At 42.7% G+C, this 27,337-nt stretch overlaps 1 long non-coding RNA gene across 1 annotated transcript; it reads left to right on the top strand.

Moving 5' to 3' along the window:
- Window positions 1–962: 962 nt before the first annotated feature.
- Window positions 963–27,007, top strand: LOC102555849 (uncharacterized). The gene is made up of 5 exons (XR_015629907.1): window positions 963–1,314; window positions 2,697–2,825; window positions 2,899–3,069; window positions 7,429–7,803; window positions 24,084–27,007. It is a non-coding gene; the product is annotated as an uncharacterized LOC102555849 (long non-coding RNA).
- Window positions 27,008–27,337: the final 330 nt, after the last annotated feature.

The following is a 27,337-nucleotide window of genomic DNA, read 5'->3' as shown; positions in this document are numbered from 1 at the left end:
CATCTATTTTAAAGTTATTTTATTGTATACATACAACTGCTTTGCCTGAATATATGTCTATGTATCATGTGCGTGCCTGATGCTCATGGGGCCAGAAGAGGACAGAGATCCCCTGAAACTGGAGTTATGGAGGATCATAAGCTACTATGTGTGTGCTGGGAATTGAACCCAGGACCTCTGGAAGAGGAGCGAATGCTCTTAACAACTGCATTGAGCCATCTCTCTCATCCTACTAATTTATCTTCAAGATAGGGTTTCCTGTGTATCCCAGGCTGGCCTTGAAGTCACTGTACTCGAGGTCTAGAACTCATGATCCTCCTGCCTCAGCCACCAACTGCTGGGATTAGCCCCTTGGTTTATCTGCTTTCTTTCAGAATGGTGGTTATAAATCTTTGTCCCCAGAACACCCAACCTTCTAGTTATTTTGTAGGCTTTCTTATTTTCACCGCCATCTTCCTCTAGCTCATAAAATTAGAGTCCCTTAGAGACCGCTGTGTTGGAACGATTGCTGAGGATGAAATCCCTGTGGACTGTCTGGCAGAATTCCTTGGGACATGTCTGGGGGAACTTATGCCATGGCCAGCACTTAGGACTCTTGCCCTGCCCAGTAGACTGATCTATCTATGGAAGGCTGAGCAGATTCTCTCAAAAACCATTAGCTGTCTGGAGTACCCACTGTCTCCCACAGTTTTCAACTGGCCAGTCTAGCCAATTCTGAATAAGAAGGGGGCATTGGAGCTGTGGTGACTAGTTTGGCCCTTGTTCTGAGTTACTTCATACTACCTAGAACCGTGTCTTTCAGGGTGTCCCTTGCCCTGGGTGACTCCATTTTAGGTGTAAATGCTGAGGCAGAATGATTGTGCAAGTAACCAGCCACTATCTGTCCAGAACAGACCATTAGGTTCATCCTGATAACTTATTCATGTAAATAAAATATTATTGACAACGAGCTTATGAAATTCAGTCAGGGAGACACAGACACATGGGCTTATCAAAATCATATCACAGAAGCCAGTCCGTGAGCTTATTAAGAACCAGATAAAGGATATGACTCCTTTATCTAGGACTGTAAAAGAAGGAGTACCCCCAAGCTGAGTCATGGCAGCAGATTGACCCATCACCCAGTCACTCATAAGTTTTGCCCAGGGGAATTGCCACAACTAAGGACCTCTGCCTCAGTTCCTGGACTCCAGCTCAAGTTCAGTTTTTCCTGCCCAAGATAAAGTGCCTGCCTCCTGCACTTTCCAACCTTGGGCCCTGAACAGTTCTGGTATTTCAAGCTTCCTAGCCAGTCCTATTCAGAGGTTTTTCCTGGTTGGTGTTAGCTCATCCTTTTTCCTCTCTCTCTCTCTCTCTCTCTCTTCTCTCTCTCTTTCTGTATATTTATATGTATGTGTATATGTATATATGTGTGTGTGCATGGAAATGTGTATGTGTAATTGTGTGCATGTGTATAAGTATGTGTGTTATGTGTGTGTGTGAGTATGTGTAAGTATATGTAAGTGTGTGCTCTCCCCTCCAAGATGCAACTCATATGATACCCACACTTTATCTTAGCTGAAAATAGAAAAGATAAAAGAAAAAGTACAAAGGCCCTGGGTTTGGTCCCCAGCTCCGAAAAAAAGAACCAAAAAAAAAAAAAGAAAGAAAAAAAAGAAAAAGAAAAAGTACAAACAGGAAGGAACAAGAGAGAACAAGACAAAAAAGCCACTCAGGCCGACCGCCATGAAAATTAGAAAAAAAAATTTGTGGCCATTCTGTAACTAAATATGTATGTATGTGTGTGTCCCAGATACATTGTTAGCAATTAAGATTGAGTGAAAGAACCTGTGTTTGCCAATAGCCATGAATACCTTGGTGAATGTGCTGGTGGGTTTTTGTCAGAATGACACAAACTTAGACATACACAGAAGACGGAATCTTAATTAAGAAAATGCTTCCATACGATGGCCATTTTCTTAATTAGGGATTAATGTGGGAGGACCCAGCCTGGGTTGGCATTGTACCTTAGGCAGGTGGTCTTGGCATCTATAAGAAAGCAGGCTAAGCAAGCCAGGGGAAGCAAGTCAGTAAGCAGCATCCATCCATGGCCCCGGTTACTACTTGCCTGAAGGTTTCTGCCTTGAGTTCCTGTCTGGATTTCCTTTGGTGATAAACTGTGACCTGAGAGTTCCAGACTGTGATAAGACATTTCCTTCTCAAGTTACTTTTGGCCATAGTGTTTTAGCAGGTCACTAGAAACCTGGATCACAATAGTGAATTAGGCAAAATATAAAATGAAAGTGAGCCGACTTGTGAAGCTATTGTTACTCAATAAACTATGAAACTGTGAAAAGATACAAATGTGTTTCTTTCAGTTTACTCCAACCAACAGCCTCAACAGGGTTCCACCCATTCAAAAAGGTATCCAGGGCCCAGAGGTATAGCTCAAAGTGCACTGCTTACATTTTGTCCAAAGCCCAGGGGGAAGGGGAGAAAATGAATATATTGATATGAATATACTGATCACTGGAAAGTAATTAGAAATCTGCACTTTTTCAAATAGATTAACCACATGGTGATATAGATGATATTTAGTCCTTGTTAATAGAAACTAACGGTTGTTCATGAGAGGCACTGTGTGATTTTTCTGTTCCTTGGCAGTAAACATTTGTGTTTATACAATCCAACAACTAATGACAAAATCATTTTGTCAGCTAACAGGGACAGGAATTTTGAGCGTCACTCACCTCAGAAGGAATGCGCCCACAGCAAGCATGGAGGCTTTCAGGGAGCCCGCTGTAATGCAGCCATGATTCTTAGCCTGGCCTAGAAAACCCTGACACGTGAGTCTTAACTGTCCCGCTCTTCCAGACTGCTTATATCAGTGACTAATATCTAAATTTCTTTTCAAAACAGTTCTTAATTTGAACGGAATGCCTGGGCTGTTGCCAATTGTTTTTAAGAATGTGCTGCGGGAAGATGGGCATTTGGTCTCTGAAATTCTTCCTAAGAAACTTCCAGAACCTCCCTTTCTTCCTTGGAAGAGCTGAGGTGTGCTCTCACCAGGACAAGGCCTCATTGTTTTAGGTAAGCGATGCGACTTTGGCAGCTGTGTGGTATTATTCTTCCTCCTTCTCGCTTACTCTCCCCACCTCTTTCATGAAAGGTCTCCTCACCCATGTTTCTCCTGTCTCCCTTATATGTCTCTAAATGGCTTATTCCTGTTAGACAGATGACCCAGCTAGAGGAGGGGCAGACGGCTTTGTAGGCTGGCCTCTACTCTGCCAACTTTATCCTTTCTTGCCCAGAGATTCTTCCCCAGAGTTTTCGAGATAAATACGCAGCCGCTTTACAGTGTGCATGTGTCTTAACTGATTGGTGAATATACATAGGGTAACCCCTGAGCTACTTAGCTAATTGTTCACCATCCACAAACTTGAATGAGAAAAGAGTGTACTCCTCAGCCCAGGGATGGACCACCTTGTTAGCACCAATATCTAGGCAGAGAAGTAGTCAAGACTTGTCTCAAAGAGCATACAAAGAAGGAACAGGGACAGCTGGGTGGGGATATTGCAAGTGTGTCCTTGTTGAACAGCTGCTGTCCCCAGCTCTATGCCGGCAAACAACACATCCTGCTCCCACGGCATCCTCCACATCCAAGACACAGCTCACAAGATATTCAGGCTTTGTTCTCATCTAGAAAGGAAATGTACAAACAGGGGAGGGAAAAGGAGGACCAGGATAAGAAAGTCCAGGCTGGATGCCTCCAAACAAGAAAATAGTTTTATATTTCGGAGGAGGAGGAGGAGAGGAAAACCTTCCCCAAGGCTGAAAAATATCGATATCCAGTAACCACATTCTTTCCCAAACTTTATGTGCCTTCAATTTTTGAAGAAGTCTTTGGAATTTTTCTGCAACCTGGTGCCAGAGAGCACAGCTCGGTATAATCAACAGTCCAGAAACAGATGAAGCCGGGGAAGAAATACTCAGGAATGATTGTACACAAGACTCAAAGGGGATGTGGAATCTGCAGGGAAAGGGCTCCTCATTTTGTTCTCAAATTGGAGGCTAAACATAGGTCCCATATAAACAAGTGTGTGCATGCCCAGAAGGCTCTTCATGCTGGGCCAGCACCTCTTCCCTCCTCCATTTTTAGCCTCCTGGAGGAAGTTTTATGTTGTTCCTGTTAGAAGTTTAGAGATAAGAGAACCCCTGAGAAGACAGGCTTCAGAGTGGTTTGTCAACTGATCTCTGTGCTGTATGCAGTGAAAACCACTAGCCATGTCTGTTAAAATGCTTTCTTTCCATGTTATGAAATGGGACTGGAAGGCACTTGGGATAAATGACCTAGGTTAGGGCCAACCACTCACACTGAGACTTACAATCTCAATTGCTCTTCATCTGTCCTACTTTGGAACTTTTAGATCATAAAATGTTAGCACCATCTATTTGGTACCCAGCCTATGTAAATTTTCAATTTCGTTCATTTTTCCACATACATGGCTGCTTTATACAATGTATTTGCAACTTCCTCAAGGACCAAAATATGCCCTTCAATTATTTGCAGTTCTGTTATTAGTTTAGGAAATAATGACAATGGCGATTATAAGTGTCTGTTCCTTTTCCTGCTACCGCCTTTGTCACAAATACCCACTATACTCCTGGAATGTCACACACACACACACACACACACACACATATATACACATCACATACATACCACATGTAAACACATACACCACACATATACCATATGCACACACATACCACACACATACACATACACACATACACCACATGTACACACATACATATATATACATTACACACATATACTACACATACACATTCATCATATGCACAAATACACACACACATCATACATACCTACCACATACACACCACACACACTTATACCACCCATGCATATACATACACCACCCATGCACATATATACCACACACATACACCACACATGCACACTATACACCACACACACACACCACATGCACACACATACACACACACACACACACACACACACACACACACACGCAAGCCTGTGCGTCAGTCTCTTCCTGTGTGTACCTGACAAGCTAACAAAAGCCCTCCAATGGCCTTACTCAGATCTGAATGATCTTCCTGGTTCTGCTCATGCTGCTTCATACTCAGCCTTCATGTTGCCTCTGCTCGAAAGCCTGCTCCACATGAGACTCCATGTCACCATCATTTTCTCCTGTGGCCATCACCCTGCTTGTTCATTTGCCCTCAAGCCTGCATACATAATTAAACAGCATCTCGCTCCCCACAGTACCAGCAGTAACAGGACAGTGTCTGACATTTACTCAATGAACACTTATTAGCTCAATAACCCAAAACCTCAAGTCTCAGTGTACTTTTCACTTTTGGGCTAAAATCTATGTCGATTATATAGAATAAATCAGTAGCTTGTTGTTAAACCCCTCATGTATTACAAAGAGATTCAAAACGGATTTCAAAAAGATGTTTCCCTTTCAAAAATTTCTTTTGTATCTCAAACGTTACTCAGAAACATGGCAACAGTATCACCTGAGGTGAAGAGTATCTTCCTTACCAACATACACAGTATTTAATTTATAGCAACTGCTAATGATAACACCGTGTCTTCTAAACTGCTGGCACTTCTAATTAAAGCTTTTCTTATCTCATTTCATTGAAATTAGCCGTAAAGCAGCAAGGCAGATCAATGAACAACAGTGGCCCTCCTCTTAAGCCTAGTTTCATAACATAAATCATGGTGGGACTTTAGACTGCTGCAGTTAGTGACTGTGAGTTGCTGTTTACAACAGTCTAAGAAAAGAGCAGGGAAGGAGCCTCCTCAGGTGCCTGTGATGAATGGGTATGTGCTCAAGTGTGCAAAAGGAAAACTGACTTATTCAGCCTTCTGTCACTTAGGAGAGCTGGAAGGAAGCATTCGGAGGAGACAGAATTAATACTCACAGGAGTAATTACTACTTCAGAAGTAATCGGGGAATTTCCACATTTCTCAAGGGGTAGAGCATCTATAACAGAAATGAGAACTACAAAAAGCAGCATGAAGGATTCTAGACAAAACAAAATCAACAAACAAAAACAGCAAGAAACAAAGCTGCCCTATGATCCATCTGGACATATATACTCAGTGGTTCCATATTCTAGGACAGAGATTCATACATGTCCACTGCTGCTATACTCAGAATGACCAAGCAATGGACCCAGCTTGGATGCTCATCAACACGTAGATGGGCAATAAAAATGTGGTACATGTACAAATCAGAATTTTACTAATCTGTAAGGAAAAGGGAAGTTACAAAGCTTGAAAGATAAAAATCCTCTTATATCTCATGTATATAAATATAGGCAAAGCCTGAAAAACTAAAAGAGATGGTGAGACCAAGAGAAGGTGAAAAGAAAGACAGAGGAGCTGGAACGATGGCTCAGCAGTTACAAGCACTGGCTACTCCCAGAATCACAGGGTTCTATTCCCAGCGCTTGCCCACCAGCTCAACTGTCAGTAACTCACTTCCAGGGGATAGGACACTGTCTTTTAGCCTCATAAGGAGCCAGGCATGCAAGTGGTCCCTAGAACATCCATGCAGGCAGAACAGCAACACACATAAAATCAATGAATCAAATCAAATCAAAGAGAAATGCTGAGGAAGAGGGTGGGAAGGGCAAGAGGACACAAAAAGGCAGGAAAAAGGTGAGGGAAGGTTAAAGGTGGGAGCATGGTGACAGGGAACATGAAGGAGGATAAGAACAGAGTATGTTTGAAAACGATGCAGTGCTGCCTAACACTTTTTATACCAATACATTAAAATATGGGAATGAGATGAGTAGAAGCCCCTAAAAGGGAAAAGAGAGTGCTTAACACAGAGTAATAGAATAGGAACTGTGCAGTTTAAAAACATGTATCTTTATTATTTTAAATCATATCTCTGTGTGGGTGTGCACACGAGGACAGCCCTGAGGAATCCAGAAGCATTGGGTCTCAAGGAACTTGAGTTACAGGGACTGTGAGCCACCAGTGTGGGTCCTGGTGAGCTCAGGACTTCTGCAAAAGAAATATATGCCTTCCACTCCCAAGCCTGGAACTACAGGGTTGGGTTAAATTGAAACAGTGGCAATTATTCCACAAATTCCCAATTAAATAAAAGAGATGTTTGAGAATGCTTGCCTAAATATAAAAAAGAAAACCGTGAAAATTTGGAATTTGGGCACATGACAAAAATTTTATTTTACTTTATTATTCATGCCAAGGATAAAATTAATTGAAAATTATAAATAAATTAGAGAAATTTGTAGGAATGCAACTAGCCCGATCTGAAAATACTTAATTTTAAAGTAAACATTTCTTACATTTTTCAGTCTGTAATGTAAATAACGCCTATTTCCTGTTATTTTCTACTCACTCACTAATCTTTACAGGGATCCAGTTAAGTCACCGGGTTTGCTTCCTTTCGATTCATGCTGATGTAGCGAGCGCACAGCAGCCGCTGAGTGTGTGGTATGACTTGTTCAGGCTACCCAGCTAACCACGCATAGCCAGCTGGGGATGGAACAGAAAGGCCTGACGCACTCTGTTGCCTTTCCAAGTTGTGAACTCTTCCTTCTTCCTGTTGACAAACCTGGCTTACCCACAGATAGGACCTAGCAGAGCACTGAATACGACTTGAGATGGAAATGCAGCCTGGAGTCCTGTGGAACTCATAGAGTGAGGTCTTCCCTGAACACAAGGAACCTGGGCTCTCACCAAATGGCAGGTGCTGCCGCAGGACTGAAACTCTGAGCAGATGTTGGAAGGTGAAAAAAAAAACTTTTTAAATAAATGCTACTCATTAGTAGTATACGTGCACAAATAACTTGCAAAAGTAATCCATTTTTCTTGTTTGGGCATGTGTATGTGTATGCTGTAGTACACGTATGTGTATGTATGCCTGTACGTGTGTTCATGAATTCCTGTGCATTTGCATGCAGAGGATAGAGGCCTCTCTGTACTAGTTGACTGATTTGCATCTCATGTGTCGAGGCAGGGCCTCTCACTTGAACCCAGAGTTCACCAATTCCACTAGCCACGCTAGCAGGGATCCTGGTCTCTGTGACTACAGATAGACCACCACATCCACCTGGCACTATGTGGACTCTGGGGATCCAGATCATGTATTTAACAGCTCACAACATACTTCTGTAAGAAACCTAGCTGCGTATGGAGGCTCATGCCTGTAACAGAAGCACTTGGGAGGCTGAGGCAATACAAGTTCTAGGTCAATCTGAAATTTCAGATTTGGATCTTGTCTGAAAAGCAAATAAATCAATAAACAAGAAAAAACTGACACATAAGAAAAGAACCTCCTTTGCTTTCCAAACCTAAATCAATATAAGACCCCGCCAAAAAAAGAAAAAGAAATAAAGAAAAGAAGAAAAGAAAAAAAGCATAGATTTTTCTTCCCCTAAAGGTTAGACACTAGTTAGTTACACTAGAATTTCTGTTTCTGCCTTGGTTAAATCAGAAAAGCCAAAGGGCCTGATCAGGTCAACTTATGCTGATCGCCCCATAGAAAAATCATCTGAATAATCAGTTTGATTCCTTCTTGCTCCTGACCTTTACTGTTGGAAACCTGCCTCTGAGTGTATTCTATATGTTACTCATATATTCCATATGTGTGTTATATAAAATATATGGTACATTATACACAACATAGAATATAAACTATATATTATAATATATAACACAGTGTTTTTGTTTATATTTTTCCTCATTTATATAATATATATAACATTTATTATATGTAGTTATACAATACATACATACATATATATATATATATATATATATATATATATATATATATAACTCATATAGCCTCTCTTGCTACTTGCTCTCTTGAATTTCATGTCTTTTTCTCAAGCTTTCACTGATTTTGTGCTTGTCTGGCTGACTGCTATGCATTTGTCCTGTGTGCCATTGGACCTGGAGGTCATGGTTCAAGTTCTAAGAAGACGATCTTTTGGGAGCTGGCACTGAGGTGATGCTTACATCATATTTTTTTTTCTATGAAGAATTGAGTTGGAATTTTGATGGGAATTGCATTGAATCTATAGATTGCTTTTGGCAAGATAGCCATTTTTACTATATTGATCTTGCCAATCCATGAGTATAGGAGATCTTTCCATCTTCTGAGATCTTCTTCAATTTCTCTCTTCAGATGAAGAAATGATGTTCTTCTTTTTTTTTTTTTATTAACTTGAGTATTTCTTATATACATTTCGAGTGTTATTCCCTTTCCCGGTTTCTGGGCAAACATCCCCCTCCCCCCTCCCCTTCCTTATGGGTGTTCCCCTCCCAACCCTCCCCCCATTGCCGCCCTCCCCCCATAGACTAGTTCACTGGGGGTTCAGTCTTAGCAGGACCCAGGGCTTCCCCTTCCACTGGTGCTCTTACTAGGATATTCATTGCTACCTATGGGGTCAGAGTCCAGGGTCAGTCCATGTATAGTCTTTGGGTAGTGGCTTAGTCCCTGGAAGCTCTGGTTGCTTGGCATTGTTGTACATATGGGGTCTTGAGCCCCTTCAAGCTCTTCCAGTTCTTTCTCTGATTCCTTCAACGGGGGTCCTATTCTCAATTCAGTGGTTTGCTGCTGGCATACGCCTCTGTGTTTGGACATGTAATATTACACTAGTGACACATAGCACAGTTTGTCTGGAGCTGGGCCTGGTTTTCAGGTCAGGAGGACTGCTGTGACAGACAAGCCCCAAGTGTGTCTGAAGCCAGTCCAAGCTGCAGGACCAGATGTTTGGTCAGCTAGACTCTGTCACGGGCTTATGGGTGAACCAACCACACTAAGAAAAGGAGTGTGATATAAAGTGGGAGACAGGTAAAATAATTCCCCTGCTTCACGACCTGCTCTGGGCCTACTCTGGTTCTACCTTTAGTAAACACTGACTGTTACACCTTATATATTAAATATACAGTTTAGTGTATAGTATACAGGGCACAGTATACAGAATGTAATATAGTATATAGTAGATAGACAGTATATAGTATACAGTGTACGGTATATAGTATACAGGGTAGTATAAAATATATAGTATACAGTGTACAGTATATAGTATATTAGTATATTAGTATATAGTATACAATGTGGTATATAGTATACAGTGTAGTATATACTATACAGTGTAGGATACAGTATACAGTATCGTATACAGTATATAGTACAAAGCTGATGATATATATTATGTAGCAAGTTATTATACAATGTACAAATATTATGTTTCAATTTTAAAAAGCAGCCCAGAACGCCAAGTAAAACTCATGTCACAGAGATGCTTCTTGCATAAAATGAATGCAGAAACTCACTGCCTTAATTATCCCGACACTAAGGGTAAATCACGATCCACTATATTTATTTGCCTAAAACTCAACTCCACTTGTCAAAACAAGTCAAAATGAAGGAAAAAATTGGCCTTGAAAACATTTTTTTGCAGACAGCTGCCATCTGTGTCCACGGGACCATAAAAACTGCTCATGAAAACTCTTGTCCCGATTCTTGTCTTCCGCTTCATCCTTCCCACGTGTAACTTGTCCTTTGGGGAGCAAAGCTTTCTCTCCCTTAGCAGGTGATAGCACCTTTTGAAAGTCAGAGGAGGGTCATGGGAATCTGAGGCTTTCCAAGGCAGCAAAATAGAGGAAGTTGTTGTGTGTTAGTGAGGGCCAGCACTCCTTCTAAGTTATGTGATATAAGACGTGTGTTTATATTACTCCCTTGTGTGTGTGTGATGAGTGTGTGTGTGTGTGTGTGCGTGTGTGCAGGTGTGTGTGTGTGTATGATGTGTATGGTATATTTTTGTGTATGTATGTGTATACTATGTGTATGGTGTGTATACATGCATATTTTTGTGTGTATACTGTGTGCACTCCCATTCGGGATTTATGCATTTCAGGCAAGCACTCTATCACTGAGCTAAGTCCATAGCCTACATCTTCTCTTTTATACTCAGAGAAAGCCAGAATCCATCTAATACAGCTAGGTGCCCAGCTTCCAGCCCTGGGCTTTAAAAGGCCAGTATCTTAGCATAGCCGGGAGAGGAAGCAGCTTGTGTGGAGGTTTAAAAAGACACTCCCTTCTTCCCTCACAACCACTGACTACTTCTGACATTCCTCCTCTGTTCATCCATACTCTATCAATACTTCATGTACAAGAAATGCTGTCCCCATTACAAAGCTTTAAAAATGTGCTTGATTCAACAATAATAAAATAGTTGCTGTAAAATTCTGGGGCAAGGGGTTGGGGATTTAGCTCAGTGGTAGAGCGCTTGCCTAGGAAGCGCAAGGCCCTGGGTTCGGTCCCCAGCTCCGAAAAAAAGAAAGAAAAAAAATTCTGGGGCAAGGTAAGTAAAAATGTCATATATAAATTCCTCATTTAGTATGCTTGAAAGACTTTTGGGGGGGGCACAGAAGCTCTCTCTATGTCTTTAATATGTTGTTGTCTTTTGAAAGGGGGCTGTCCCTAGCTCTGTGATCCTGCTACTGAGCAATGTCAAATGTGATCCTTTACCCACAGGAAAATCAGTAACAGATTGATAATGAGCAAAGCTGGCTCTTCCCCAAAGACTTGTGCTTATCCCAGATGGCTGTTAATAGGTTAGCACAAGACAAAGAACTTTTGGTGGCAGGCAGCAAGACGGTGAATGGGCTCAGCTCTGGGATGTGCATGCGTTTCTGCCTACACTGCAATGGTCAACAAGATAGGAACTGTCTGATGTAAGAGGTCCAGCGTTACCTCTTGTCACAGTTGGGAGCTCTGAGTCTGGATCTTTGGTCCAGCCAGGTGACTTCTCTGTAAATTATCCACCGTGGTGACTTCTCAACTGTGTTGTAAGCTGGAACCCAGCATAGGAAATAAGGGAAAGCGTGGCACTGTTTCTTCTTGTCGAAGAGTTCTGTGGTATTCCTGTGGCATAGAGGACAACATGTCTGTCCTTGCTGCTTTTGCTGCACTAACAGATTTGCCTGGAGTTGCTCAAGCCCCCAAACTAGCCCCTTAACAAGGCCTCTATTGTGGAAATGTAGGCAATAAATTCCAGAGCAACAGATTTCAAAGGTTTGAGGATTAGCAGCAGGTCCGGTCTAGTTTCTGCTTGCTGAATAGGCAAACTGTGCAGATGGGCCACCCACCCACTGACTGCCTGAGGTTGGATTCAGCAGGGATAAGTTAAGTATTTATTCAAGGTTGTCTGAGCAAGGATCCTATCCTGTGGAATGCAGCCAAGGTCTAAACGGGCTACACTAAGCATCCTAGGAGGGTACTGAAGGAGGACCAATCTATGACATTTAAAGGTGTTCATTATAAGGGCCAGCAAGAGTAGAAGGAACAGGGGCTAATAGGTGCTGAATGGAGGCTGCTCGGGGAACTAGAAAATGGCCAAAGCAGATTGCATGATGAAGCCGGGGGAGGAAGAGGAAAGAAAGTGGAAGGCAAGGTTTCTATATCCGAAGACACTACCTGACATATGAACAGCTAAATAAAAAGCAAGACTTCTACCAGTCATGCTATGACTGTACTAAGAGACCAAACATCTGCTTTTCTTGCGTGACACTAAGCCAGATGCAAAGAGAGAGACTCAAATAAATCTAATGAAATAGGCAAAGGAAGTACAGAAAAACAGCACTCTTTCGGGAAATAAACCAAGAGGAAGTCTCCGCATGGTGTCTCCTCAGCTGACCCAACAGCCAAGCCTGAGGTAACCTCTCTCACTTGCGCCTGTCTATTACCCACCGACAGGCACTGTGTGAGTATTTTCTATCTTATGTCATAGGTCCCCCCACCTTTACCCATATTTCACTTTCCAAGGTTTTGGTAACAGGTAGTGAAGCAAGTCTCAAAAGAAATAAAAGGAAAATGCCAGAGACAAACAATTTGCTGTTTTAAATAATTTTTATCCTATTATATTATTTTTTCTACTTTATTAGTGGTTACTGTTGCTACTCTCTTAGTGTGTAAGCCTCTGTTCAGCACCTATTGTGTGTAATCTACTCTGTAAGCTAAACTTCGTCATGGGTCGGGATATAGGGAAGAGCATGACTGTGTAGAACTACAGCTATACAGTTCTCATAGGCATCTATGCTGTCTGAGGTTTCAGGCATCCACTGGGGGGGGTTGGTCTTAGAACACAGTCCCAAAGGTGGGGGGGGGCACTGTACACTGTCCATAATAAAATGAAGCTACTATGGGCAGGGGCGTTGGGAGGTTAATGAGGCATTAGATGTAGGTCTGTGGTAAAGCACTTTGCCCCCTTAACCATCTTCCCAGCTTAGTGAAGAATTAAGGTAGAATTTTGAGGTTGGTTGATGGATATATTTTGCACAGATAGGAAACAAAATGAAATTGGGTATGTTCTTGATAGTTATGTATACTCAGGGTAGCAAACTCATGCTAGCCTTGAACTTTGTATGAACCCTCGGTGGTCCTCAGCATAATCTTCCTGACTGTGCTTCTGGACTCCTGGGATTACAGGCACGCATCACACCAGATTTTAAAACAAAACCCCTAACACCATAAAGCACAAAGTATCAAAGTAAACTGAAAACAACAACAACAACAAAAAACTTCCATAATTCCATTTTTTTAACAGTTGTATAGACACACACCGCTTTCATCTTTTGCCCCCTACATTCATTTATGTACTTCTGAGTTAAAAACAAAGCAAAGGATACAGGCACAGTGGCTTACCTCTATAATCTCAGCACCTGGAAGCACCAGGCAAGAAGGCCAGGAGTTCAAGGTCACCCTTAACTTCACAGTAAATCTGAAACCTTGCCCCAGAAAACCAAACCAAACCAAACAGCATTAATAGTAGCAGCTGCAAAGGCCACAACAGAAACAAGCAAAACAAAGGCTTTACTTACTAGGTAAGATCTCAGTCATACTGAAGGACTGAATAGCATTTCCTTAGTGGATTACTAAGGCTGTTTGTTTGTTTGTTTTTCTCATTAATCTCCTATTCTTTAGTATCAAAATAGCCTTTTGCAGTGGTGTAAATAAAATTGTGATGAACATAATTATTAAACCACCTTCTACTATATTATGCTAAACTGTTTGTTTAATGTAATTGTTTTCTGTGTCTTTGGACACAGACCCTTAGGTACAGTCATAAAGATTTTGTTATATAATTTTTTATTCCCTTTTACAAAATTGTTTTCTTCTACCAGTAGGCTTATTTATTTTTAAAAGAGTGATTATAAATATTTGAACCTGTTTCCTAAGGGGGAGAGTCTAACATTCTAATTCAACAGGAAGTTCTGAATAGTTAACATTTGCTTCAGTGGAGGGCTGTGTGCCTTAGCAGTTGAGGCAAACATGGGGCAAGTAAAAAAGTTAAAATTAGTGACAAACAGCCATTTGGTTCACATTCATTTGGTTCAAACAAATCTTTTTTTTTCCACATACTCTTGTTTGATTTTTAATTTCTTCCTTTTTTTTTTTTTTTTTTTTTTTTTTTTTTTTTTTTGGACAGGTCTCGCTGTGTAATGCTGCCTGGCCCAGAACTCACTATGTAGACCAGGCCAGCCTTAAACTCAGAGACCTTCCTGCCTATCTCTCTCCAGTGCTGGGATAACAGTCTTGGCACCTCACTAACTCCTATAGAGATTTTAATAGAAAATACCTAGACACTGAAACAGTGTAACTCCTATAGAGGTTTTAATAGAAAATAACTAGATGCTGAAACAATGTAACTCCTATGGAGATTTTAATAGAGCATAACTAGGTGGTGAAACAATGTGATTTCCACCAACCTTGCAGAGATGCATCATATATTTTGGTGTTGTGATGCCCCATTCTTGACTTTTTTTAAAACACTTTTAAACATTATCTTTATTTTGTGGGGGCATGAGTGTAGGTTAGAGGAGACCTTGCAGGGGCCAGTTTTCTCTTTCCACATTTATTTGGGTTCTGAGTAAGAAGCTCAGGTTATCAAGGTTTTGCAGCAAGCACTTGAACCTATGGAGACATCCTGCTGTCTCCTTTCTGGACATTTCTGAATCTCATCCTATGAACTGTTGCTGTTTTCCACAGAGTTACACTCTGTAGCCCTGGCTGGTCTGGCGCTCACTATGTAGATCAGGCTGGTCTCAAACTGACCCTCCTGCCTCCCAAGAGCTGGGATTACAGGGGTGTGCCACTATGTTCTGCTTCATCCTATAGATTGTCACCTATTCTACAGATGTGTATGTAGAGGTTGGGGAGGAAGATGCCTCTGAAATTTCAAAAGCAGGTATTCTACACTTTGGTCAGGATGCTATCCTCCTCTGACTCACATACAGGCAAAAATTCCAAATGTTTGTTTTCTCAAACATTATGTTCACCCAACATAATTTTCTCTCTTCTGTGCTATCCAGGGCAGTGGTGAAACATTGATTGTCAACTTGATAAGCATCAGATTTATAAGGAATAAAAGGAATCTCTGGGTATGTCTGTGTGTGTGTGTGTGTGTGTGTGTGTGTGTCTGTGTGTGTGTGTCTGTATCTGTCTGTGTTTGTCTGTGTGTCTGTGTGTGTGTGTCTGTATCTGTCTGTGTTTGTCTGTGTGTCTGTGTATCTGTGTGTGTATCTATTTGTGTCTGTGTGTGTTATGTATGTGACTGTGTGTGTCTGTGAGTGTCTGTGTGTCTGTGTGTCTGTGTGTGTATATGTGTGTCTGTGTGTATGTGTGTGTTGGGAGAGGGAGTATCTAGATTAGGCAGAGGTAAGAAGAATCACTGTAAATGTGGGATGTACCTACCATTCTGTGTGCTAGAGTCCTGAACCGAGTAAAAGGCAAGTGAGCTGAACATAGGTTTTCGGGCTCTGCTTCCTGACTGTGAATACAGTGTCTAGTGACTGTGATATAGTGTCTAGTGACTGTGGATACAGTGGCTAGAGACTGTGGATACAGTGGCTAGAGACTGTGGATACAGTGGCTAATGACTGTGGATACAGTGGCTAGTGACTTTGGATACAGTGGCTAGAGACTGTGGATACAGTGGCTAGTGACTGTGGATACAGTGGCTAGTGACTTTGGATACAGTGGCTAGAGACTGTGGATACAGTGGCTAGTCACTGTGATATAGTGGCTAGTGACTGTGGATACAGTGTCTAGTGACTGTGGATACAGTGTCTAGTGACTGTGGATACAGTGTCTAGTGACTGTGGATACAGTGGCTAGTGACTGTGGATACAGTGGCTAGAGACTGTGGATACAGTGGCTAGTGACTGTGGATACAGTGGCTAGAGACTGGATACAGTGGCTAGAGACTGTGGATAAAGTGGCTAGTGACTGTGGATACAGTGGCTAGTGACTGTGGATACAGTGGCTAGAGACTGTGGATACAGTGGCTAGTGACTGTGGATACAGTGGCTAGTGACTGTGGATACAGTGTCTAGTGACTGTGGATACAGTGGCTAGAGACTGTGGATACAGTGGCTAGTGACTGTGATATAGTGGCTAGTGACTGTGGATACAGCAGCTAGCCTTTCTCTGTTCTGCTGCTGTGTCTTCCTGCTTCCTACTATCTCCCCTGGTACTGTAAACCAGACTGAATTCTTCCTCCTCAAGTTGCTTTTGTCAGACATTTGGTAGCAATGACACAAATAACACTCCCAATCTGAAACTGTAAGGCCCAGCACTATAATTATTTCTTTGTAGTCCTCCCCAATTCAGTTTCCCCATTCTTTCTCTGAGTACTCACCTACCAGAATCCGTCTTCATCATAATAACACCTGTGCAGCTGGATATTTTGTAGTTGTGCATAACATTGCCCAGCTGTGCTGAGGAGTCTCCTCTGAAACACAGGCCAGGGACCTTCACATGAGCCCTGCACTTCATAGAAACCCTGCTATGTCTCTGCTCTCTAAGATCCTTATGCCAAACCCTTTCTCTTTTTAATACCTAAAACTAAGCTTCTATCTCCTTCTTGATCCCTCACTTTAGGCTGGTGGCTTAGCATCATGATTCCTTAAGAAAATCCCTAGTGGTATATTCCTATAATCTCAGCAGTCAGGTGGCTGGGACTGGAGGCTCTGGAGTTCAAGGCCAGTCTGTTCTCTCTTGACCCACTGAAGCTATGACTGGCAAAGGGTGAGCCAAGAGGAAGAGCTGGACACATGCCTGCTTCCCACACGAGCTTTGGTATGCTCTCAAGGTTGCCTTTTCCACATATATAGTGCTAATAAAGCGATTCTCAACCTTCCTAACCCTGTGACCCTTTACTATAGCTTCTCATGTTGTGATAACTCCCTACCATAAAATTATTTTACCACTACCTCGTAGCTACTGTTATGAATTGTAATGTGGATATCTGATTTGCAAGATAACTGATATGTGACCCCTGTGAAAGAGGTCATTCACCCCAAAGTGTTGCTACCCACAGGTTGAGAACCACTGGGCTCGTATTTTTCCCCTTTGTTATCCTGCTCATGAAACTGAATCAAATTTTTGAATAAACAACTCTCTTCCCCTTGATAATGTGTATGTGGTGTGCAAGTGTGTGTGTGTGTGTGTGTGTGTGTGTGTGTGTGAGTGTGTGTGTATGATGTGGATAAAGTCTAAAAGTCTAGAAAGGAGACCAAGAAAGTCTAATATTAGGTGATAATGAAGAAAGAAGCAGTCTTGGGAAGATGGGAGAAAGTCAGAGACACCAAACTGACAGAACGTTGCAGTGATGCTGGACAGATGGCTCAGCAATTATGAGTGTCCCCTGCCTTCCCAGAGGACCCAACTTTAGTTCCCAGCACCCACATCAGGCAGCTCACAACCAGCTGTGTCCTTTGCTTTTGATTGTTGTGTTGATGTGCTGAAGATCATGACCAAAAGCAACTTGGGGAGGAAAAGGTTTATCTGACTTACTTGTGACAGTTGGTCATTGAGGGACGCCTGCAGTTTGTGGTGGTAACCCGAAGGCAGCTGAAAGCAGAGGCCTGGAGAAACGCCGTTCACTGCATTGCTGTACAGGACTTGCTCAGCCTGCTTTCTTATACATCTCAGGACCACTTTCTGAGTGGTGGCACTGCCCACAGTGGGCTGGGCTCTTCACATCAATCCTTAATCAAGAAAATGTCCCACAGGCTTTCCTGCAAGGTAATCTGATGCAGGCATTTCCTCAATTGAAATTCTTTCTTCTCAGGTGGCAGTGGCTTGTGACAAATTGACAAAAACCAAACAAACCCCTCCACAAACTAAGCAGCACAGCCTATAACTCCAGCTCCAGAGAATCTAACATCCTCCTCAGGCTTCCTCAGACACCTCTACACATGGCACACACACACACACACACACACACACACACACACACACACACACACACACACATTTTAAAAGAAAGGTGAAAGAAGATATCAGAAATCCAGAATATACACATGTGAAAATGTCATAAAACATTAAACTATAACAATGGCAACTAACACGCGAGTTTAAAAGTTCAAACATAAAATATATTGTATTCTTCTTACTCTCTTCTCTGGAATTTGGCTTGGGTTTATATTGATGTGTTTCATCGTTATTAGTAATTATTACTGTTTTTTTGGAGACAGGGTCTCACTATATGGCTTTGCCTGGCTTGGAACTTGCTGTGTAGACCAGACTGACCTCCAACTCACAGTAATCCACCTGCCTCTGCCTCCTGGGTGGTGGATTTAAAGGTATGCAACACCACATCGAGCCTGGTATGTCTCATGTAAAAGATTTATTACCATTTATTCTATATGTTGGGCGTTTTGCATGTGTGTATGTCTGTGTACTATGTTTGTGCCTGGTGCATGAGGAGGCCCCAAGAGAGTACCAGATCCCCTGGAACTGGAGTTACAGAAAATTGTGACTCACCGTGAGGTGCTGAGTACTGATCCTTCTTCCTCTAGAGGAACAGCCAGTGCTATTAACCTCTGAGCCATCCCTCAAGCCCCTGATATGTCTCATTTTAGACTCTGGGTCTCTCAACTGATCTTCTATGGTTTTCCTTTTTATATATCTAATCTGATTCATGAGCTATTTACCTTCCATTTACTTTCTAATTCACTAATTAGTTCTCTGGTCAACTCTGTATTGAGCTTTTCTTCTATTTCAGTAAATATAATTTTGATGTTCCTTTCCAAATGCATTTGCTTGTTTCTATGGCAACTGGTTCCTGCTCACAAGCTCCATTTCTTTCTTCTTTCCATATTTAAACACAACTACCTTAAAAATGATTTTCTATTATTCCATCGGTTCTTGCTCTTGCTGAATCTTCTGCTCTGATGTGCTTCTACACGAGACATCGTTTCCTGAGTGGTTTCTGAGCTTTGCTCATGAACTCATCTGTAGTATTTGTTTTCTATTTCCCACAGTTCTTGGACTGTGTAGACAGACTTCCAGGAGAGCTGGTGGTCTCAGAGGTAGCCGCTTGCCCAGTTAGAATGTTCTAGTTTCTGTGTTACAGAAGTGGCGGTGATTCCTTGGCTTTTACAGGGCTCTCTTCTCACACAATTTGCATGTGTGTGCATGCCCATGTGCATGTGAGTTCAGGAGCTCTAGGAGGCCAGCGATGTCAGATCACACCGGAACTACACTAGCCAATGGTTGTGATCCACTGGACCTGGGTGCTAGGAAGCAAACTGGGGTCTTCTGCAATAGTGGTAACCACAGTTAACCCTGGTGTGTCTCTCAACCATCCAATGGTCTCTTTTCTACTTTATTTCTTTAAAGAACTTAATCTTTAAACACTATCATGTTCTGAGGCACTAGGGTTTGGGGCTTCAATATATGAATTTTGAAGTAAGGACATAACGATATCTGTTGGACACCTTTTCTGGAAGTATCTATTAAACCACATTCTAGGACCTGTCTTCTCTTGGGGTGCTTTCATGATGCTGAGTGATTTCTAGTGGTAATACTTGTCCTTTTGGTTTCAAAATGAAGGAGACTCACCTGCTATGAAAGCCTGGAGGGAGTGCATCCACCCCCACAGAGCCCTCTCCATCATGGCTCCTACCTTTTCCTACACCCTCACCAACAGCAACTGCAGTGTCCTGAGAACACCCATCTGTCTTCCTCATACACACGTGGCTTCCACTTACTGCACTGCCAAGTGTTTAGTAAGCATCCCTAGGGCAAATGTCCGTGTGGCTCACCTCACAGCTCTTGCTCAATCAATATTTTCTGAAGGATAAGTGATTGTCACAGCAAACCTGGTGGCGTATCCTGAGTATTAATATCCCTTCCCCAAACTAAGGTCAGTAATCGACTAATCTGAAGACATTAGGTGCTTAGTGTAACTTTTACGAGCTTCTCCAGGTAAATGCTTGGGAAGCCTACTCTGTCTGTGGGCAGAGGAAGCAAGTAATGATTCTGTACCTTTCTATAGGTTAGATGGACAGCCAGGAAAAAAAGGAGTAACAAGCTATTGTTATAGAACTCTGAAGCTCCTGCATAGATGGTCCACAGCACATGCGAAATGGGTCATGTAGTGATTTGCCCGATCACTACATAAAGTATGTTTTAAAAGATGTATTTACTGCTTATTTTATTTATGCTATGTGGTTTGCTTGCATGAACTCATGTACTCATGAACTCAGTGCATGCTTGCAGGAGCTTTTGGGGGTCAGATCCCCTGGAACTAGAGTTACAGGCAGAGTCACAGGTAGAGTTACAGGAAGTTGAGAACTTTCATGTGGGAGTGAGGAGACAAACTTGGGTCCTTTGTAAAAGCAGTAAGTGCTCTTAACCATTGCTACTTACCTATATAAAGTATTTGTTTAAATGTTATTATTAGTTTGTGTGTATGCACCATAGGGTGTATGTATGTGTGCACCATAGGGTGTATGTATGTGTATACCATGGTGTGTGTGTGTATGTTTGTATATGTATGTATGTATATATGTATTACCATGGTGTGTGTATATGTATGTATGTATGTAACATGGTATGTATATGTATGTATGTATGTATATGTGTGTGTACCATAGTATGTGTGTATGTTTGTATATGTATGTATGTATGTATATATGTGTGTACCATGATGGGTGTGTGCAACATGATGTGCTTGTGTATGTATGTATATATACCATAGTGTGTGTGTGAATGTATGTATGTATGTGTGTGTGCTCCATGGTGTTTGTATAAGGGTCTACCATGGTGAGTGTGTGTGTGTGTGTGTATGTGTGCACCATGGTGTATGTGTGTACTATGGTATGTATGTGTGTGTACATGTGCAAGTGTGTGCCATGGTGTGTGTGTACAATAGTGTGAGTGTGTGTGTGTACGTACCATGGTGTGTATATATGTGTATGAGGGTGTACCATGGAGTGTGTGTGCACAACATGGTATATGTATGTGTGTATATTGTATGTAAGTGTGTACCATGGTATGTGTGTATATGTATATATGTGTGTGTGTGTGCATGTGTGACTGTGCACCATGGTGTGTATATGCACATGTGTATTCACCATGGTGTATGTGTGTGTGCACTATGGTATATACATATATATATGTACATACATACCACCTTTACGTGGGTTCTGGGAATGGAAGTCAGATTGTTGGGGATCGAAATTGAGTGATTAGGCTTACATACTGTTGTGAACCAGCTTCCTCCTAAATTAAAAAATCCCCGACCACTCAAAGTATCTTCAGGAAAACCCTAAAACTGATCAGATTCACTAGACCCCTCCCTGCAAGAGGAAGCTGCATGGTAGCTGAGCTGACAGGACTCAGACAAACTGAGTTGTGACAACACTCTGAGGCAAGAGCAGCTAGTTGCCTGAGAGAAGCAGAGAGTGGCTGAGCTGCCTGGAAGAGGCTTAGAGCAGCTGCGGCACCAGGAAAGGCCTTTCTCCATCCTGTTGAGCAATCTACAGGCTACGTGTTGTGCTCCAGGTCCCAGCTTGGGCGCTGCCACCCACGCTGGGGTGGGCTTTGGTGACCCAGCTGTCCTTGAGTCACTTCTGCTTCTGTGAGTGACTCCTCACCCATACTTTTATAAGTAATCAATAAAACTCATTGGTTCACCAAATTGGACCTAGGTGGTATCTATACTTTGATCTGTTGTACGTTCCTTATCTAGGGTAAGTAGACCTTTGCGTTGCATCTCCCCTAGGAAATTTGTCACACAACACGTGCCAAGCACTTTTCCTCACTGAACCATCTCGACAGTCCCTACATAAAGTATTTTAAAGCCAGTGGAAGAAAATGAATTCTGATCCACCTCTCCCCCACCCATTTTATTTAAAGGGCATTCCCAGAACTTGACTCTGGTTCTGAAAGATGTCTTTATAACCAACTTCCTGTGTTGACAAGGGGCACAGTGTATATCTATAGCTGTGGCTATGGTAGAAGTAAGAAGCAGTTTCAAATGTTTTATTTAAAGCATTTATGCCGAATGCTTCACTCCTTCTTTAAAAGGGGAACAAGAATACCCTTGGCAGGGAATGGGGAGGCAAAGATAAAAACAGAGGCAGAAGGAACACCCATTCAGAGCCTGCCCCACATGTGGCCCATACATATACAGCCATCCAATTAGACAAGATGGATGAAGCAAAGAAGTGCAGACCGACAGGAGCCGGATGTAGATCGATCGCTCCTGAGAGACACAGCCAGAATACAGCAAATACAGAGGCGAATGCCAGCAGCAAACCACTGAACTGAGAACAGGACCCCCGTTGAAGGAATCAGAGAAAGGCCTGGAAGAGCTTGAAGGGGCCCGAGACCCCATATGAACAACAATACCAACCAACCAGAGCTTCCAGGGACTAAGCCACTACCCAAAGACTATACATGGACTAACCCTGGGCTCCAACCTCATAGGTAGCAATGAATGGCCTAGAAAGGGCACCAGTGGAAGGGGAAGCCCTTGGTCTTGCTAAGACTGAACCCCCAGTGAATGTGATTGTTGGGGGGAGGGTGGCTAATGGGGGGAGGGGAACACCAACATAGAAGGGGAGGTGGAGGTAGGGGGATGTTTGCCCGGAAACCGGGAAAGGGAATAACGATCAAAATGTAAATAAGAAATACTCAAGTTAACAAAGAAAAAAAAAACAGAAGAAAAAAGAAAAAGAAAAAAAAGCATTTATGCAATGTTTTAAAAATTCAAGACCTTTAGTTTTATCTTACTTACAGCTCTGTAGTAAACAGCTATAATGTAATATTATAATAAAACAATATGCTATTATATCCCCATACTATCTCTATGTAGCAAACAATGCAGAAATAATAACTTATAATTGTATCTCTACAACGTACCACCTCAGTAATGGTTTAACTAATGAATGGGATTTTATTTCCTTATTTTAACTTCTATCCTTTTGCCTTATTTTGCTTTAAGTGATTAACAAAGATCTGCTCATTTACTGGGTACTTTGGCATTGGGTGATACATTTTCCTATTTCAGTTTTGAATTAACAAAGTGGAGTGGACAGACTGGCTGACTGTGTGTCTCGGCTGTGCCAGCGACCCAGCTGCTTCCACTTCTTAAATGTTGCTTGCATGCTGCCCACTCAGATCCCCCCAAAATGTCCTCCATAGGCTAAAATGACTCTCTGCGTGATTGTATTTTTAAATGTTTTCATTATTTTTATTTTTAATGGGGTGAGGGGGCACATGTGTGTGCTGGCGCCTTCAGAGGCCGGAGAAGGTGTCTGATCCCCTGGAGATGGAGTTCCAGGGTTCCAGGCAGTTGTGAGGCTCCTGACAGGGGTGCTGGGCACCTGACTTGAGTCCTCTGGAAAAGCAGTAAGGGCTCTTAACCACTGAGCCATGGCTATAAAATGTTTCCATCCCTACAGACAAACTTGCTTATTGCTACACCTTTGCTTACAGCTTTTCTGATTTGGACGCTTATATTTAAAGACATAACCTTTGTTAAAACATAGCTTTTAAAGCGTTCGGCAAGCTTTTTTAAACGGCAGTGACCTCGACAAGAAACTATATTAAGTGTAATGAGCGTTGAGAGATATGAGATTAAGAAGTATTCTAATTGAATAATGATTAAATGCAGCGGACTAATTCTTCATATGTATGATGTTTACACGAGTGGGCCATAATTATGCTGTCTCTTCTTTCTTTTCCGTCACTTTGCAGTGCTGGACGTTTGTGAGGAACTTGGTCCTGACGCACTAGAAGAAACAGTTCTGCACCCGGGGGCACTTCCTCGATGCTCAGCAGAATGCGTGCAGAGGTCAAAGCCATCAGTAACTTTCCACTTACGTTGGCCATAAGCCTTGCTGGATACCAGGGGTTTCCAGCTGCTGCGCTGAGGGCTCTGTGAAGATAGCCAATATTAGCTGTGAACTCTGTAAATACTTACGAAATGAGCAATAACGAAGACATATCTGACCTAGTAACATGACGTAGAGTGATTGCTTCCCCCTTCAGCTCAGAGGAAATCAGGAGCTGGATTTCGTTTGCGTGAGGTTGTCTCCCCTTTATTTCCTGCCTCACAAACTGGCAGCCTCTGAAGAGGAAGACTTCAGCTTTGCTGGTCTAAGTGTAACCAGGAGCCACTTCGCTTCTTCCTCTGCAGATTTCTCTTCCGTGGAATCAAATAATGAACCTCCCTCTTGGCATTGTGGTCCTTGGTTTGGGTTGCACAGAGGACACTTCTTGTGTGACTCTCTGGCGAATGGAACTCTACTGTGTTGGAAGTAAAGGAACAGGGTGCGCCTGTGTTGGCAGGTGGCAGTGAGCATGGATGCTTTATGGGCCTGGTGAGCCATCAGGGAATGGTAAGCTGTGGAGAGCAGTGAGGAGTGGAAGGACTGCATGGATGGGCTGCATGCATGGGCTACATGCATGAGCTACATACATGAGCTGTATGTAGCTAGCATGGAGAGCTGCTTGGGCAAGGCTTTTGGTGGGCAGGCCCTGAACACTGTTTAGATAGCCAATATTAGCCTAGAGCCATCAGATAAAGGACACAAAACAATACAAGGGACACAGCTGGTTTCTGGAAGGAAATCCTTGAGTTCTGTTTGTCCCAGTGATACGGAACCTTTATTCCAGGCTTAGACACACCAAGGCCTTTTAAATCCAGAGCTGGTTGTATTTTTGTGCTGCTGGAACTCAAACCTAGGGTCTGGCACCCACTAGACAAATACTTTACTATGCTATGACACCCCCAGTCTTTTCAAACCTTTAAAAGTACAGTCCTCTCCTTTTCTTCAAAATGTAAATACCTGCCCTCAGAGTTGGAGTCCGGGGACTGGAGAGATGCTCAGTGAGTAAGAACAATGGCTGCAAAAGCCTGGGGGCCTGAGTTTGAATCTCTAGCACCCAGGTAAAAAGGCAAGCACGGTTGTGTGCACCAGTAAGCCATCAAGCACGGTTGTGTGCACCAGTAAGCCATCAAGCACGGTTGTGTGCACCAGTAAGCCATCATGGGGTGAGGGAAGCATAGACAAGTTGATGGCAGTAGGTACTTAGAAGTAACTTAGAAGTAACCAGAATATACAGACTGCGTGAATAGCAGTGCAGTGTTATTAGCTATCAGCTGGTGTGCAAATGTCGCGTACGTAGTACCCGAAGCATTATGATAACCAACAAAGCAGTATAGAAAATTCCAGAGTCATAGTTGGGGAAACTTACTTTCAACACAGCAACAGAACAAAAATCTGCTTGCAGGTGTTATGCCGAGTCCATGAACTATGAGCACAGCACAAGGATGAGGGACTTTGATTTGGGGGTGCATGGTAACAGAATTCAGAGTTCCTGGTGTCTTCTCTCTCTTTCTCTTATTAGTTCTTGGACATTGACCTCTGCAGCCACGACACAGTGTTCTCCATTGCCTTTAACTCACATGTCTCACATCGCCTCAGCGTTAGCTTCTAAAACTAATTTTTCTGTTTTCACATGTGTGTATGCATGCATGTTTTCATTAAATATAGGCACATATGTATGATTGCATGTGCACATGCTTTAGCTGGTTTGGGGGCTCCCTTGACTCTGCCCTCTGAGGATGGATTTGCAATCAGACAGTTACAGCTACACAGCACTCATGTGAGTTCTGGGATTCATGCCCCAGTCCTCAACCTCTGAGCCATCTTTCCAGGCCCTAAAAGCATAATTTTTAGTAAACATAATATTTTTTTGCCATTATGTTCCCCTTCCACACTCCCTCTCCTTCAGCCTCTAAATGGTCTCCTCTTGGCTTCAGGACCATCTTCCGGGTTGCTCTTGCACATAGGCAGGCAAGTCCTCCTGACCAATTCTCTCTTATCATCCTGCAATTCCCAGCCGGGACTTCCTCATTTCACGTCCTAAACGTGTATCCAGCCTGGGCATCATCCTCTTCCCCTGGGTCACCACAGCCAAGCCCTGAAGCAGCCTCCGAGGTAGCCCTGACCAAGGAAGAATTTGACTCCCCAAAGGTTCAGGTAGAGGGGTGGAGAAGACGTCATGGGCAGGCTGATACCTTTCTCCATGCAACATCCTTGAAGGCTGGCACTGAGGCTGGAGAAGCCTGGTGCTGCTACAGGTTGATACCCTTGTGTGCTGGTCCTCCATGCTGGGCCAGATGAGGTGCACCAGGAGCCAGAGAAGGGACATGGGAAGAACTGTTCTGTTGTTAGCCAAGAGTTTACACTTCTGTAATGTCCACTTAGTGGATCTGAACTCCCACCTTGTGCTGGCTGTCTCTGTTGAAGGGCCTCTCTTTACCATGTCCTGCAGCACAGACCTGTGGGTGGTAGACTTCTCAGCTGTAGTTTGCCAGAGAACGTCCATTTTACTTACAGCACCTGAAAATGTTGCACATCCTCTCCCCAATATAATCTGTGTGCCCCACAGACATCAAGGACCACCCTCAGCTAAGTTTTTTTCTGATTATGTTTCAGCTGGGCTCTTCTTCTTTTATCAACAACTTTGCTTTTATCTAGACTTTCACGAGTTTTAGAGACAGTTTCTAAAACTTTTGCGTGTGAAATATTTAATTTAAAACATACACTTTATGATTTGTTACCCATTGCCTGTGTAAGTCTCTTTCTGAATATACAATAAACATATGGTCAAAAAACAAAGTCCATTTTGTTTTAATTTTGTATGATATTTATAGCAGATGTGGATGTGCACGTGTGTGTGTGTAAAAATGGCCGCCATAGGCTCATAGAAGTGGCACCATTAGGGGGTGTGGCTTCATTGGAAGAAGTGAATCACTAGGGGCAGGCTTTGGCATTTCAGAAGCCCGAGACAGGTCAAGTGGTTAACTCTCTCTTACTGCTGTCTGCAGTCCAGATGTAGAGCTCTCAGCTTCTCCAGCACTGTGTCTGGCTGCGTATAACCATGCTTCTCTCCATGATGATAATGGACTGAACCTCTGAAACTGTAAGCCAGTCCCAGTG

The sequence above is a fragment of the Rattus norvegicus genome, chromosome 9, assembly GCF_021556685.1.
Source record: "Rattus norvegicus strain SHRSP/BbbUtx chromosome 9, alternate assembly SHRSP_T2T, whole genome shotgun sequence".
In the NCBI taxonomy this organism is placed as follows: domain Eukaryota; kingdom Metazoa; phylum Chordata; class Mammalia; order Rodentia; family Muridae; genus Rattus; species Rattus norvegicus.
The sequence above is the reverse complement of the archived record's forward strand: the minus strand, read 5'-3'. Positions and strand labels throughout refer to the sequence as shown.